Here is a 16,178-nt window from a genome sequence, read left to right as displayed (position 1 = left end):
TAGTCACTCTCTATTACTCTCTAGTACTCACTCTCTACTACTCTCTACTACTCACTCTTTGCTACTCTCTACTACTCACTCTCTACTACTCTACTACTCTCTGTTACTCTCTACTACTCACTCTCTACCACTCTCTACTACTCACTCTACTACTCTCTACTACTCATTCTCTACTACTCACTCTCTACTACTCTCTACTAATGCTCTCTAATACTCACTCTCTAATACTCACTCTACTACTCTCTACTACTCTCTACCACTCACTCTCTACTACTCTACTACTCACTCTCTACTACTCTCTACTACTCTCTCTCTACTACTCCCTCTCTACTAATCACTCTACTACTCACTCGGTACTACTCTCTCTCTACTACTCACTCTCTACTATTCACTCTCTACTACTTGCTCTCTACTATGCTCTGCTACTCACTCTTCACTACTCACTCTCTACTACTCGCTCTCTACTACTCTCTACTACTTACTCTCTACTACTCACTCTCTACTACTCACTCTCTACTACTCTACTACTCTCTACTACTCTCTCTACTACTCACTCTCTACTACTCACTCTCTACTACTCTACTACTCTCTACTACTCTCTCTACTAATCACTCTCTATTACTCTCTACTACTCACTCTACTACTCCCTACTACTCTCTACCACTCACTCTCTACTACTCTACTACTCACTCTCTACTGCTCTTTACTACTCTCTCTCTACTACTCTCTCTACTACTCACTCTCTACTACTCTCTACTACTCACTCTCTACTGCTCTTTACTACTCTCTACTCTCTACTACTCTCTCTACTACTCTCTACTACTCTCTCTTTACTACTCACTCTCTACTACTCACTCTCTACTACTCTCTACTACTCACTCTCTACTATTCTTCTACTCTCTACTACTCACTCTCTACTACTCTGTACTACTCACTCTCTACTACTCACTCTCTACTACTCACTCTCTACCACTCTCTACTATTCACTCTCTACTACTCACTCTCTACTACTCACTCTACTACTCTCTACTACTCTCTACCACTCACTCTCTACTACTCACTCTCTACTACTCACTCTCTACTACTCACTCTCTACTACTCACTCTCTTCTACTCTCTCTCAAATACTCTCTATTACTACTCTCTACTATTCACACTGTACTGCTCACTCTCTACTACTCTCTACTACTCACTCTACTACTCTCTACTACTCACTCTCTACTACTCACCCTCTACTACTCTCTACTACTCACTCTCTACTACTCACTCGCCACTACTCTCTACTACTCACTCTCTACCTCTCACTCTCTACTACTCTACTAGTCACTCTCTACTACTCTCTCTCTACTACTCACTCTCTACTACTCCACTACTCTCTACTACTCACTCTCTACTACTCACCCTCTACTACTCTCTACTACTCACTCTCTACTACTCACTCGCTACCACTCTCTACTACTCACTCTCTACTACTCACTCTCTACTACTCACTCTCTATTACTCTCTCTCTACTACTCTCTACTACTACTCTCTACTATTCACACTGTACTGCTCACTCTCTACTACTCTCTACTACTCACTCTACTACTCTCTACTACTCTCTACCACTCACTCTCTACTACTCTACTACTCACTCTACTACTCTCTACTACTCACTATCTACTACTCTCTCTCTACTACTCACTCTCTACTACTCACTCTCTACTACTCACTCTCTACTATTCACTCTCTACTACTCACGCTCTTCTAGTCACTCTCTACTATTCGCTCTCTACTACTCTCTACTACTCACTCGCCACTACTCACTCTCTACTACTCACTCGCTACTACTCACTCTCTACCACTCTACTACTCTCTCTACTACTCTCTCTACTACTCACTCTCTACTACTCACTCTCTACTATTCACTCTCTACTACTCTACTACTCTCTACTACTCTCTCTACTACTCACTCTCTACTATTCTCTACTACTCCCTCTACTACTCTTTACTACTCTCTACCACTCACTCTCTACTACTCTACTACTCACTCTCTACTACTCTCTCTACTACTCACTCTCTACTACTCTCTACTACTCACTCTACTACTCTCTCTCTACCACTCTTTCTCTACTACTCACTCTCTACTACTCACTCTCTACTACTCTCTACTGCTCACTCTCCACCACTCACTCTCTACTACTCGCTCTTAACTACTCTCTACTACTCACTCTACTACTCACTCTCTACTACTCTCTACTACTCACTCTCTACTACACACTCTCTACTACTTGCTCTCTACTACTCGCTCTCTACTACTTTATAGTACTCACTCTACTTCTCACTCACTACTACTCTCTACTACTCACGCTCTACTACTCTCTACTACTCACTCTCTACTACTCCACTATTCTTTACTACTCACTCTCTACTACTCTACTACTCTCTACTACTATCTCTCTACTACTCACTCTCTACTACTGACTCTCTACTACTCACTCTCTACTTCTCACTCTCTACTACTCTCTCTCTGCTACTCACTCTCTATTACTCTCTAGTACTCACTCTCTACTACTCTCTACTACTCACTCTTTGCTACTCTCTACTACTCACTCTCTACTACTCTACTACTCTCTGTTACTCTCTACTACTCACTCTCTACCACTCTCTACTACTCACTCTACTACTCTCTACTACTCATTCTCTACTACTCACTCTCTACTACTCTCTACTAATGCTCTCTAATACTCACTCTCTAATACTCACTCTACTACTCTCTACTACTCTCTACCACTCACTCTCTACTACTCTACTACTCACTCTCTACTACTCTCTACTACTCTCTCTCTACTACTCCCTCTCTACTAATCACTCTACTACTCACTCGGTACTACTCTCTCTCTACTACTCACTCTCTACTATTCACTCTCTACTACTTGCTCTCTACTATGCTCTGCTACTCACTCTTCACTACTCACTCTCTACTTCTCGCTCTCTACTACTCTCTACTACTTACTCTCTACTACTCACTCTCTACTACTCACTCTCTACTACTCTACTACTCTCTACTACTCTCTCTACTACTCACTCTCTACTACTCTACTACTCTCTACTACTCTCTCTACTAATCACTCTCTATTACTCTCTACTACTCACTCTACTACTCCCTACTACTCTCTACCACTCACTCTCTACTACTCTACTACTCACTCTCTACTGCTCTTTACTACTCTCTCTCTACTACTCTCTCTACTACTCACTCTCTACTACTCTCTACTACTCACTCTCTACTGCTCTTTACTACTCTCTCTCTACTACTCTCTCTACTACTCACTCTCTACTACTCTCTACTACTCACTCTCTAATACTCACTCTCTACTACTCCCCACTACTCACTCTCCACTACTCACTCTCTACTACTCACTCTCTACTACTCTCTACTACTCACTCTACTACTCACTCTCTACTAGTCTACTGCTCTCTTCTACTCTCTCTACTACTCACTCTCTACTACTCTCTACTACTCACTCTCGACTACACACTCTTGACAACTTGCTCTCTACTACTCGCTCTCTACTACTCTCTACTACTCACTCTACTACACACTCTCTACTACTCCCTACTACTCACTCTACTACTCACTCACTACTACTCTCTACTACTCACTCTCTACTACTCTCTACTACTCACTCTCTACTACTCCACTATTCTTTACTACTCACTCTCTACTACTCTACTACTCTCTACTACTATCTCTCTACTACTCACTCTCTACTACTGACTCTCTACTACTCACTCTCTACTTCTCACTCTCTACTACTCTCTCTCTGCTACTCACTCTCTACTACTCTCTAGTACTCACTCTCTACTACTCTCTACTACTCACTCTTTGCTACTCTCTACTACTCACTCTCTACTACTCTACTACTCTCTGTTACTCTCTACTACTCACTCTCTACCACTCTCTACTACTCACTCTACTACTCTCTACTACTCATTCTCTACTACTCACTCTCTACTACTCTCTACTAATGCTCTCTAATACTCACTCTCTAATATTCACTCTACTACTCTCTACTACTCTCTACCACTCACTCTCTACTACTCTACTACTCACTCTTTACTACTCTCTACTACTCTCTCTCTACTACTCCCTCTCTACTACTCACTCTACTACTCACTCTCTACTACTCTCTCTCTACTACTCACTCTCTACTATTCACTCTCTACTACTCGCTCTCTACTATGCTCTGCTACTCACTCTTCACTACTCACTCTCTACTACTCGCTCTCTACTACTCTCTACTACTTACTCTCTACTACTCACTCTCTACTACTCACTCTCTACTACTCTACTACTCTCTACTACTCTCTCTACTACCCACTCTCTACTACTCACTCTCTACTACTCTACTACTCTCTACTACTCTCTCTACTAATCACTCTCTATTACTCTCTACTACTCACTCTACTACTCCCTACTACTCTCTACTACTCACTCTCTACTACTCTACTACTCACTCTCTACTGCTCTTTACTACTCTCTCTCTACTACTCACTCTCTACTACTCTCTACTACTCACTCTCTAATACTCACTCTCTACTACTCCCCACTACTCACTCTCCACTACTCACTCTCTACTACTCACTCTCTACTACTCTCTACTACTCACTCTACTACTCACTCTCTACTAGTCTACTGCTCTCTTCTACTCTCTCTACTACTCACTCTCTACTACTCTCTACTACTCACTCTCGACTTCACACTCTTGACAACTTGCTCTCTACTACTCGCTCTCTACTACTCTCTACTACTCACTCTACTACACACTCTCTACTACTCCCTACTACTCACTCTACTACTCACTCTCTACTACTCTCTACTACTCACTCTCTACTACTCCACTACTCTCTACTACTCACTCTCTACTACTCTACTACTCCCTACTACTCTCTCTTTACTACTCACTCTCTACTTCCCACTCTCTACTACTCACTCTCTACTACTCTCTACTACTCACTCTCTACTACTCTCTCTCTACTACTCACTCTCTACTACTCACTCTCTACTACTCTCTACTACTCACTCTCTACTACTCTACTACTCTCTACTACTCTCTCTACTACTCACTCTCTACTACTCACTCTCTACTACTCTACTACTCTCTACTACTCTCTCTACTAATCACTCTCTATTACTCTCTACTACTCACTCTACTACTCCCTACTACTCTCTACCACTCACTCTCTACTACTCTACTACTCACTCTCTACTGCTCTTTACTACTCTCTCTCTACTACTCTCTCTACTACTCACTCTCTACTACTCTCTACTACTCACTCTCTACTGCTCTTTACTACTCTCTCTCTACTACTCTCTCTACTACTCACTCTCTACTACTCTCTACTACTCACTCTCTAATACTCACTCTCTACTACTCCCCACTACTCACTCTCCACTACTCACTCTCTACTACTCACTCTCTACTACTCTCTACTACTCACTCTACTACTCACTCTCTACTAGTCTACTGCTCTCTTCTACTCTCTCTACTACTCACTCTCTACTACTCTCTACTACTCACTCTCGACTACACACTCTTGACAACTTGCTCTCTACTACTCGCTCTCTACTACTCTCTACTACTCACTCTACTACACACTCTCTACTACTCCCTACTACTCACTCTACTACTCACTCACTACTACTCTCTACTACTCACTCTCTACTACTCTCTACTACTCACTCTCTACTACTCCACTATTCTTTACTACTCACTCTCTACTACTCTACTACTCTCTACTACTATCTCTCTACTACTCACTCTCTACTACTGACTCTCTACTACTCACTCTCTACTTCTCACTCTCTACTACTCTCTCTCTGCTACTCACTCTCTACTACTCTCTAGTACTCACTCTCTACTACTCTCTACTACTCACTCTTTGCTACTCTCTACTACTCACTCTCTACTACTCTACTACTCTCTGTTACTCTCTACTACTCACTCTCTACCACTCTCTACTACTCACTCTACTACTCTCTACTACTCATTCTCTACTACTCACTCTCTACTACTCTCTACTAATGCTCTCTAATACTCACTCTCTAATATTCACTCTACTACTCTCTACTACTCTCTACCACTCACTCTCTACTACTCTACTACTCACTCTTTACTACTCTCTACTACTCTCTCTCTACTACTCCCTCTCTACTACTCACTCTACTTCTCACTCTCTACTACTCTCTCTCTACTACTCACTCTCTACTATTCACTCTCTACTACTCGCTCTCTACTATGCTCTGCTACTCACTCTTCACTACTCACTCTCTACTACTCGCTCTCTACTACTCTCTACTACTTACTCTCTACTACTCACTCTCTACTACTCACTCTCTACTACTCTACTACTCTCTACTACTCTCTCTACTACCCACTCTCTACTACTCACTCTCTACTACTCTACTACTCTCTACTACTCTCTCTACTAATCACTCTCTATTACTCTCTACTACTCACTCTACTACTCCCTACTACTCTCTACTACTCACTCTCTACTATTCTACTACTCACTCTCTACTGCTCTTTACTACTCTCTCTCTACTACTCACTCTCTACTACTCTCTACTACTCACTCTCTAATACTCACTCTCTACTACTCCCCACTACTCACTCTCCACTACTCACTCTCTACTACTCACTCTCTACTACTCTCTACTACTCACTCTACTACTCACTCTCTACTAGTCTACTGCTCTCTTCTACTCTCTCTACTACTCACTCTCTACTACTCTCTACTACTCACTCTCGACTTCACACTCTTGACAACTTGCTCTCTACTACTCGCTCTCTACTACTCTCTACTACTCACTCTACTACACACTCTCTACTACTCCCTACTACTCACTCTACTACTCACTCTCTACTACTCTCTACTACTCACTCTCTACTACTCCACTACTCTCTACTACTCACTCTCTACTACTCTACTACTCCCTACTACTCTCTCTTTACTACTCACTCTCTACTACCCACTCTCTACTACTCACTCTCTACTACTCTCTACTACTCACTCTCTACTACTCTCTCTCTACTACTCACTCTCTACTACTCACTCTCTACTACTCTCTACTACTCACTCTCTACTACTCTCTCTCTACTACTCTCTACTACTCACTCTACTACTCACTCTCTACTACTCGCTCTCTACTACTCTCTACTACTCACTCGCCACTACTCACTCTCTACTACTCGCTCGCTACTACTCACTCTCTACCACTCTACTACTCTCTCTACTACTCACTCTCTACTACTCTACTACTCTCTACTACTCTCTCTACTACTCACTCTCTACTATTCTCTACTACTCCCTCTACTACTCTTTACTACTCTCTACCACTCAGGTCAGCAGAGCTGTTGTAGAGCCCGAGAACCAGATCAGCAGAGCTGCTCTGTAGCATACGAACTAGGTCAGCAGAGCTGCTCTAGAGCCAGAGAACCAGGTCAGCAGACCTGCTGTAGAGCCAGAGAAACCAGGTCAGCAGAGCTGCTTTAGAGGGAGTGAACCAGGTCAGCAGAGCTGCTTTAGAGCCAGAGAACCAGGTCAGCAGAGCTGTTCTAGCTGACACTGACTGGCTGACACTGACTGACTGACACTGACTGATTGACACTGACTGACACTGATTGACTGTAACTGACTGACTGACACTGACTGACACTGATTGACTGACACTGATGGACACTGATTGACTGACACTGACTGACTGACTGACACTGACACTGACTGACACTGACTGACTAACACTGACTGACACTGACTGACTTCTCTCTACTACTCTACTACTCACTCTCTACTACTCTCTACTACTCTCTCTTTACTACTCACTCTCTACTACTCTCTACTACTCTCTCTACTACTCACTCTCTACTATTCTCTACCAGCCGCGGTCGGTAGTAGGAGTTCCTGCAAGGCGGTGACGTAGGGAGGGGGAGGGGCAGGGTGGGGGGTAGTAAACTATGGATTACGGAGGTTTACAGGTAATTAAACATGTAAATTAATAAAAACGAATTTCGTTGCGTGCACTGCATCGCATTTGGGGATGCAGTGCACACAACGAAATTCGTTTTATTATTTTATATGTTTACTTGCCTGTAAACCTCCGTAATCCATAGTTTACTACCCCCCACCCTTCCCCTCCCCCTCCCCACGTCACCGCCCTGCAGGAACTCCTACTACCGACTGCGGCTGTTCTCTACTACTCCCTCTACTACTCTTTACTACTCTCTACCACTCAGGTCAGCAGAGCTGTTTTAGAGCCCGAGAACCAGATCAGCAGAGCTGCTCTGTAGCCTAAGAACTAGGTCAGCAGAGCTGCTCTAGAGCCAGAGAACCAGGTCAGCAGACCTGCTGTAGAGCCAGAGAAACCAGGTCAGCAGAGCTGCTTTAGAGGGAGTGAACCAGGTCAGCAGAGCTGCTTTAGAGCCAGAGAACCAGGTCAGCAGAGCTGTTCTAGCTGACACTGACTTGCTGACACTGACTGACTGACACTGACTGATTGACACTGACTGACACTGATTGACTGAAACTGACTGACTGACACTGACTGACACTGATTGACTGACACTGATGGACACTGATTGACTGACACTGACTGACTGACTGACACTGACACTGACTGACACTGACTGACTAACACTGACTGACACTGACTGACTACTCTCTACTCTCTACTACTCACTCTCTACTACTCTCTACTACTCTCTCTTTACTACTCACTCTCTACTACTCACTCTCTACTACTCTCTACTACTCACTCTCTACTATTCTTCTACTCTCTACTACTCACTCTCTACTACTCTGTACTACTCACTCTCTACTACTCACTCTCTACTACTCACTCTCTACCACTCTCTACTATTCACTCTCTACTACTCACTCTCTACTACTCACTCTACTACTCTCTACTACTCTCTACCACTCACTCTCTACTACTCACTCTCTACTACTCACTCTCTACTACTCACTCTCTACTACTCACTCTCTTCTACTCTCTCTCAAATACTCTCTATTACTACTCTCTACTATTCACACTGTACTGCTCACTCTCTACTACTCTCTACTACTCACTCTACTACTCTCTACTACTCACTCTCTACTACTCACCCTCTACTACTCTCTACTACTCACTCTCTACTACTCACTCGCCACTACTCTCTACTACTCACTCTCTACCTCTCACTCTCTACTACTCTACTAGTCACTCTCTACTACTCTCTCTCTACTACTCACTCTCTACTACTCCACTACTCTCTACTACTCACTCTCTACTACTCACCCTCTACTACTCTCTACTACTCACTCTCTACTACTCACTCGCTACCACTCTCTACTACTCACTCTCTACTACTCACTCTCTACTACTCACTCTCTATTACTCTCTCTCTACTACTCTCTACTACTACTCTCTACTATTCACACTGTACTGCTCACTCTCTACTACTCTCTACTACTCACTCTACTACTCTCTACTACTCTCTACCACTCACTCTCTACTACTCTACTACTCACTCTACTACTCTCTACTACTCACTATCTACTACTCTCTCTCTACTACTCACTCTCTACTACTCACTCTCTACTACTCACTCTCTACTATTCACTCTCTACTACTCACGCTCTTCTAGTCACTCTCTACTATTCGCTCTCTACTACTCTCTACTACTCACTCGCCACTACTCACTCTCTACTACTCACTCGCTACTACTCACTCTCTACCACTCTACTACTCTCTCTACTACTCTCTCTACTACTCACTCTCTACTACTCACTCTCTACTATTCACTCTCTACTACTCTACTACTCTCTACTACTCTCTCTACTACTCACTCTCTACTATTCTCTACTACTCCCTCTACTACTCTTTACTACTCTCTACCACTCACTCTCTACTACTCTACTACTCACTCTCTACTACTCTCTCTACTACTCACTCTCTACTACTCTCTACTACTCACTCTACTACTCTCTCTCTACCACTCTTTCTCTACTACTCACTCTCTACTACTCACTCTCTACTACTCTCTACTGCTCACTCTCCACCACTCACTCTCTACTACTCGCTCTTAACTACTCTCTACTACTCACTCTACTACTCACTCTCTACTACTCTCTACTACTCACTCTACTACACACTCTCTACTACTTGCTCTCTACTACTCGCTCTCTACTACTTTATAGTACTCACTCTACTTCTCACTCACTACTACTCTCTACTACTCACTCTCTACTACTCTCTACTACTCACTCTCTACTACTCCACTATTCTTTACTACTCACTCTCTACTACTCTACTACTCTCTACTACTATCTCTCTACTACTCACTCTCTACTACTGACTCTCTACTACTCACTCTCTACTTCTCACTCTCTACTACTCTCTCTCTGCTACTCACTCTCTATTACTCTCTAGTACTCACTCTCTACTACTCTCTACTACTCACTCTTTGCTACTCTCTACTACTCACTCTCTACTACTCTACTACTCTCTGTTACTCTCTACTACTCACTCTCTACCACTCTCTACTACTCACTCTACTACTCTCTACTACTCATTCTCTACTACTCACTCTCTACTACTCTCTACTAATGCTCTCTAATACTCACTCTCTAATACTCACTCTACTACTCTCTACTACTCTCTACCACTCACTCTCTACTACTCTACTACTCACTCTCTACTACTCTCTACTACTCTCTCTCTACTACTCCCTCTCTACTAATCACTCTACTACTCACTCGGTACTACTCTCTCTCTACTACTCACTCTCTACTATTCACTCTCTACTACTTGCTCTCTACTATGCTCTGCTACTCACTCTTCACTACTCACTCTCTACTACTCGCTCTCTACTACTCTCTACTACTTACTCTCTACTACTCACTCTCTACTACTCACTCTCTACTACTCTACTACTCTCTACTACTCTCTCTACTACTCACTCTCTACTACTCACTCTCTACTACTCTACTACTCTCTACTACTCTCTCTACTAATCACTCTCTATTACTCTCTACTACTCACTCTACTACTCCCTACTACTCTCTACCACTCACTCTCTACTACTCTACTACTCACTCTCTACTGCTCTTTACTACTCTCTCTCTACTACTCTCTCTACTACTCACTCTCTACTACTCTCTACTACTCACTCTCTACTGCTCTTTACTAATCTCTACTCTCTACTACTCTCTCTACTACTCTCTACTACTCTCTCTTTACTACTCACTCTCTACTACTCACTCTCTACTACTCTCTACTACTCACTCTCTACTATTCTTCTACTCTCTACTACTCACTCTCTACTACTCTGTACTACTCACTCTCTACTACTCACTCTCTACTACTCACTCTCTACCACTCTCTACTATTCACTCTCTACTACTCACTCTCTACTACTCACTCTACTACTCTCTACTACTCTCTACCACTCACTCTCTACTACTCACTCTCTACTACTCACTCTCTACTACTCACTCTCTACTACTCACTCTCTTCTACTCTCTCTCAAATACTCTCTATTACTACTCTCTACTATTCACACTGTACTGCTCACTCTCTACTACTCTCTACTACTCACTCTACTACTCTCTACTACTCACTCTCTACTACTCACCCTCTACTACTCTCTACTACTCACTCTCTACTACTCACTCGCCACTACTCTCTACTACTCACTCTCTACCTCTCACTCTCTACTACTCTACTAGTCACTCTCTACTACTCTCTCTCTACTACTCACTCTCTACTACTCCACTACTCTCTACTACTCACTCTCTACTACTCACCCTCTACTACTCTCTACTACTCACTCTCTACTACTCACTCGCTACCACTCTCTACTACTCACTCTCTACTACTCACTCTCTACTACTCACTCTCTATTACTCTCTCTCTACTACTCTCTACTACTACTCTCTACTATTCACACTGTACTGCTCACTCTCTACTACTCTCTACTACTCACTCTACTACTCTCTACTACTCTCTACCACTCACTCTCTACTACTCTACTACTCACTCTACTACTCTCTACTACTCACTATCTACTACTCTCTCTCTACTACTCACTCTCTACTACTCACTGTCTACTACTCACTCTCTACTATTCACTCTCTACTACTCACGCTCTTCTAGTCACTCTCTACTATTCGCTCTCTACTACTCTCTACTACTCACTCGCCACTACTCACTCTCTACTACTCACTCGCTACTACTCACTCTCTACCACTCTACTACTCTCTCTACTACTCTCTCTACTACTCACTCTCTACTACTCACTCTCTACTATTCACTCTCTACTACTCTACTACTCTCTACTACTCTCTCTACTACTCACTCTCTACTATTCTCTACTACTCCCTCTACTACTCTTTACTACTCTCTACCACTCACTCTCTACTACTCTACAACTCACTCTCTACTACTCTCTCTACTACTCACTCTCTACTACTCTCTACTACTCACTCTACTACTCTCTCTCTACCACTCTTTCTCTACTACTCACTCTCTACTACTCACTCTCTACTACTCTCTACTGCTCACTCTCCACCACTCACTCTCTACTACTCGCTCTTAACTACTCTCTACTACTCACTCTACTACTCACTCTCTACTACTCTCTACTACTCACTCTCTACTACACACTCTCTACTACTTGCTCTCTACTACTCGCTCTCTACTACTTTATAGTACTCACTCTACTTCTCACTCACTACTACTCTCTACTACTCACTCTCTACTACTCTCTACTACTCACTCTCTACTACTCCACTATTCTTTACTACTCACTCTCTACTACTCTACTACTCTCTACTACTATCTCTCTACTACTCACTCTCTACTACTGACTCTCTACTACTCACTCTCTACTTCTCACTCTCTACTACTCTCTCTCTGCTACTCACTCTCTATTACTCTCTAGTACTCACTCTCTACTACTCTCTACTACTCACTCTTTGCTACTCTCTACTACTCACTCTCTACTACTCTACTACTCTCTGTTACTCTCTACTACTCACTCTCTACCACTCTCTACTACTCACTCTACTACTCTCTACTACTCATTCTCTACTACTCACTCTCTACTACTCTCTACTAATGCTCTCTAATACTCACTCTCTAATACTCACTCTTCTACTCTCTACTACTCTCTACCACTCACTCTCTACTACTCTACTACTCACTCTCTACTACTCTCTACTACTCTCTCTCTACTACTCCCTCTCTACTAATCACTCTACTACTCACTCGGTACTACTCTCTCTCTACTACTCACTCTCTACTATTCACTCTCTACTACTTGCTCTCTACTATGCTCTGCTACTCACTCTTCACTACTCACTCTCTACTACTCGCTCTCTACTACTCTCTACTACTTACTCTCTACTACTCACTCTCTACTACTCACTCTCTACTACTCTACTACTCTCTACTACTCTCTCTACTACTCACTCTCTACTACTCACTCTCTACTACTCTACTACTCTCTACTACTCTCTCTACTAATCACTCTCTATTACTCTCTACTACTCACTCTACTACTCCCTACTACTCTCTACCACTCACTCTCTACTACTCTACTACTCACTCTCTACTGCTCTTTACTACTCTCTCTCTACTACTCTCTCTACTACTCACTCTCTACTACTCTCTACTACTCACTCTCTACTGCTCTTTACTACTCTCTCTCTACTACTCTCTCTACTACTCACTCTCTACTACTCTCTACTACTCACTCTCTAATACTCACTCTCTACTACTCCCCACTACTCACTCTCCACTACTCACTCTCTACTACTCACTCTCTACTACTCTCTACTACTCACTCTACTACTCACTCTCTACTAGTCTACTGCTCTCTTCTACTCTCTCTACTACTCACTCTCTACTACTCTCTACTACTCACTCTCGACTACACACTCTTGACAACTTGCTCTCTACTACTCGCTCTCTACTACTCTCTACTACTCACTCTACTACACACTCTCTACTACTCCCTACTACTCACTCTACTACTCACTCACTACTACTCTCTACTACTCACTCTCTACTACTCTCTACTACTCACTCTCTACTACTCCACTATTCTTTACTACTCACTCTCTACTACTCTACTACTCTCTACTACTATCTCTCTACTACTCACTCTCTACTACTGACTCTCTACTACTCACTCTCTACTTCTCACTCTCTACTACTCTCTCTCTGCTACTCACTCTCTACTACTCTCTAGTACTCACTCTCTACTACTCTCTACTACTCACTCTTTGCTACTCTCTACTACTCACTCTCTACTACTCTACTACTCTCTGTTACTCTCTACTACTCACTCTCTACCACTCTCTACTACTCACTCTACTACTCTCTACTACTCATTCTCTACTACTCACTCTCTACTACTCTCTACTAATGCTCTCTAATACTCACTCTCTAATATTCACTCTACTACTCTCTACTACTCTCTACCACTCACTCTCTACTACTCTACTACTCACTCTTTACTACTCTCTACTACTCTCTCTCTACTACTCCCTCTCTACTACTCACTCTACTACTCACTCTCTACTACTCTCTCTCTACTACTCACTCTCTACTATTCACTCTCTACTACTCGCTCTCTACTATGCTCTGCTACTCACTCTTCACTACTCACTCTCTACTACTCGCTCTCTACTACTCTCTACTACTTACTCTCTACTACTCACTCTCTACTACTCACTCTCTACTACTCTACTACTCTCTACTACTCTCTCTACTACCCACTCTCTACTACTCACTCTCTACTACTCTACTACTCTCTACTACTCTCTCTACTAATCACTCTCTATTACTCTCTACTACTCACTCTACTACTCCCTACTACTCTCTACTACTCACTCTCTACTACTCTACTACTCACTCTCTACTGCTCTTTACTACTCTCTCTCTACTACTCACTCTCTACTACTCTCTACTACTCACTCTCTAATACTCACTCTCTACTACTCCCCACTACTCACTCTCCACTACTCACTCTCTACTACTCACTCTCTACTACTCTCTACTACTCACTCTACTACTCACTCTCTACTAGTCTACTGCTCTCTTCTACTCTCTCTACTACTCACTCTCTACTACTCTCTACTACTCACTCTCGACTTCACACTCTTGACAACTTGCTCTCTACTACTCGCTCTCTACTACTCTCTACTACTCACTCTACTACACACTCTCTACTACTCCCTACTACTCACTCTACTACTCACTCTCTACTACTCTCTACTACTCACTCTCTACTACTCCACTACTCTCTACTACTCACTCTCTACTACTCTACTACTCCCTACTACTCTCTCTTTACTACTCACTCTCTACTACCCACTCTCTACTACTCACTCTCTACTACTCTCTACTACTCACTCTCTACTACTCTCTCTCTACTACTCACTCTCTACTACTCACTCTCTACTACTCTCTACTACTCACTCTCTACTACTCTACTACTCTCTACTACTCTCTCTACTACTCACTCTCTACTACTCACTCTCTACTACTCTACTACTCTCTACTACTCTCTCTACTAATCACTCTCTATTACTCTCTACTACTCACTCTACTACTCCCTACTACTCTCTACCACTCACTCTCTACTACTCTACTACTCACTCTCTACTGCTCTTTACTACTCTCTCTCTACTACTCTCTCTACTACTCACTCTCTACTACTCTCTACTACTCACTCTCTACTGCTCTTTACTACTCTCTCTCTACTACTCTCTCTACTACTCACTCTCTACTACTCTCTACTACTCACTCTCTAATACTCACTCTCTACTACTCCCCACTACTCACTCTCCACTACTCACTCTCTACTACTCACTCTCTACTACTCTCTACTACTCACTCTACTACTCACTCTCTACTAGTCTACTGCTCTCTTCTACTCTCTCTACTACTCACTCTCTACTACTCTCTACTACTCACTCTCGACTACACACTCTTGACAACTTGCTCTCTACTACTCGCTCTCTACTACTCTCTACTACTCACTCTACTACACACTCTCTACTACTCCCTACTACTCACTCTACTACTCACTCACTACTACTCTCTACTACTCACTCTCTACTACTCTCTACTACTCACTCTCTACTACT

The sequence above is a fragment of the Triturus cristatus genome, chromosome 10 (assembly GCF_964204655.1).
Source record: "Triturus cristatus chromosome 10, aTriCri1.1, whole genome shotgun sequence".
Classification (NCBI taxonomy): Eukaryota; Metazoa; Chordata; class Amphibia; order Caudata; family Salamandridae; genus Triturus; species Triturus cristatus.
Note: the sequence above shows the minus strand (reverse complement) of the source record.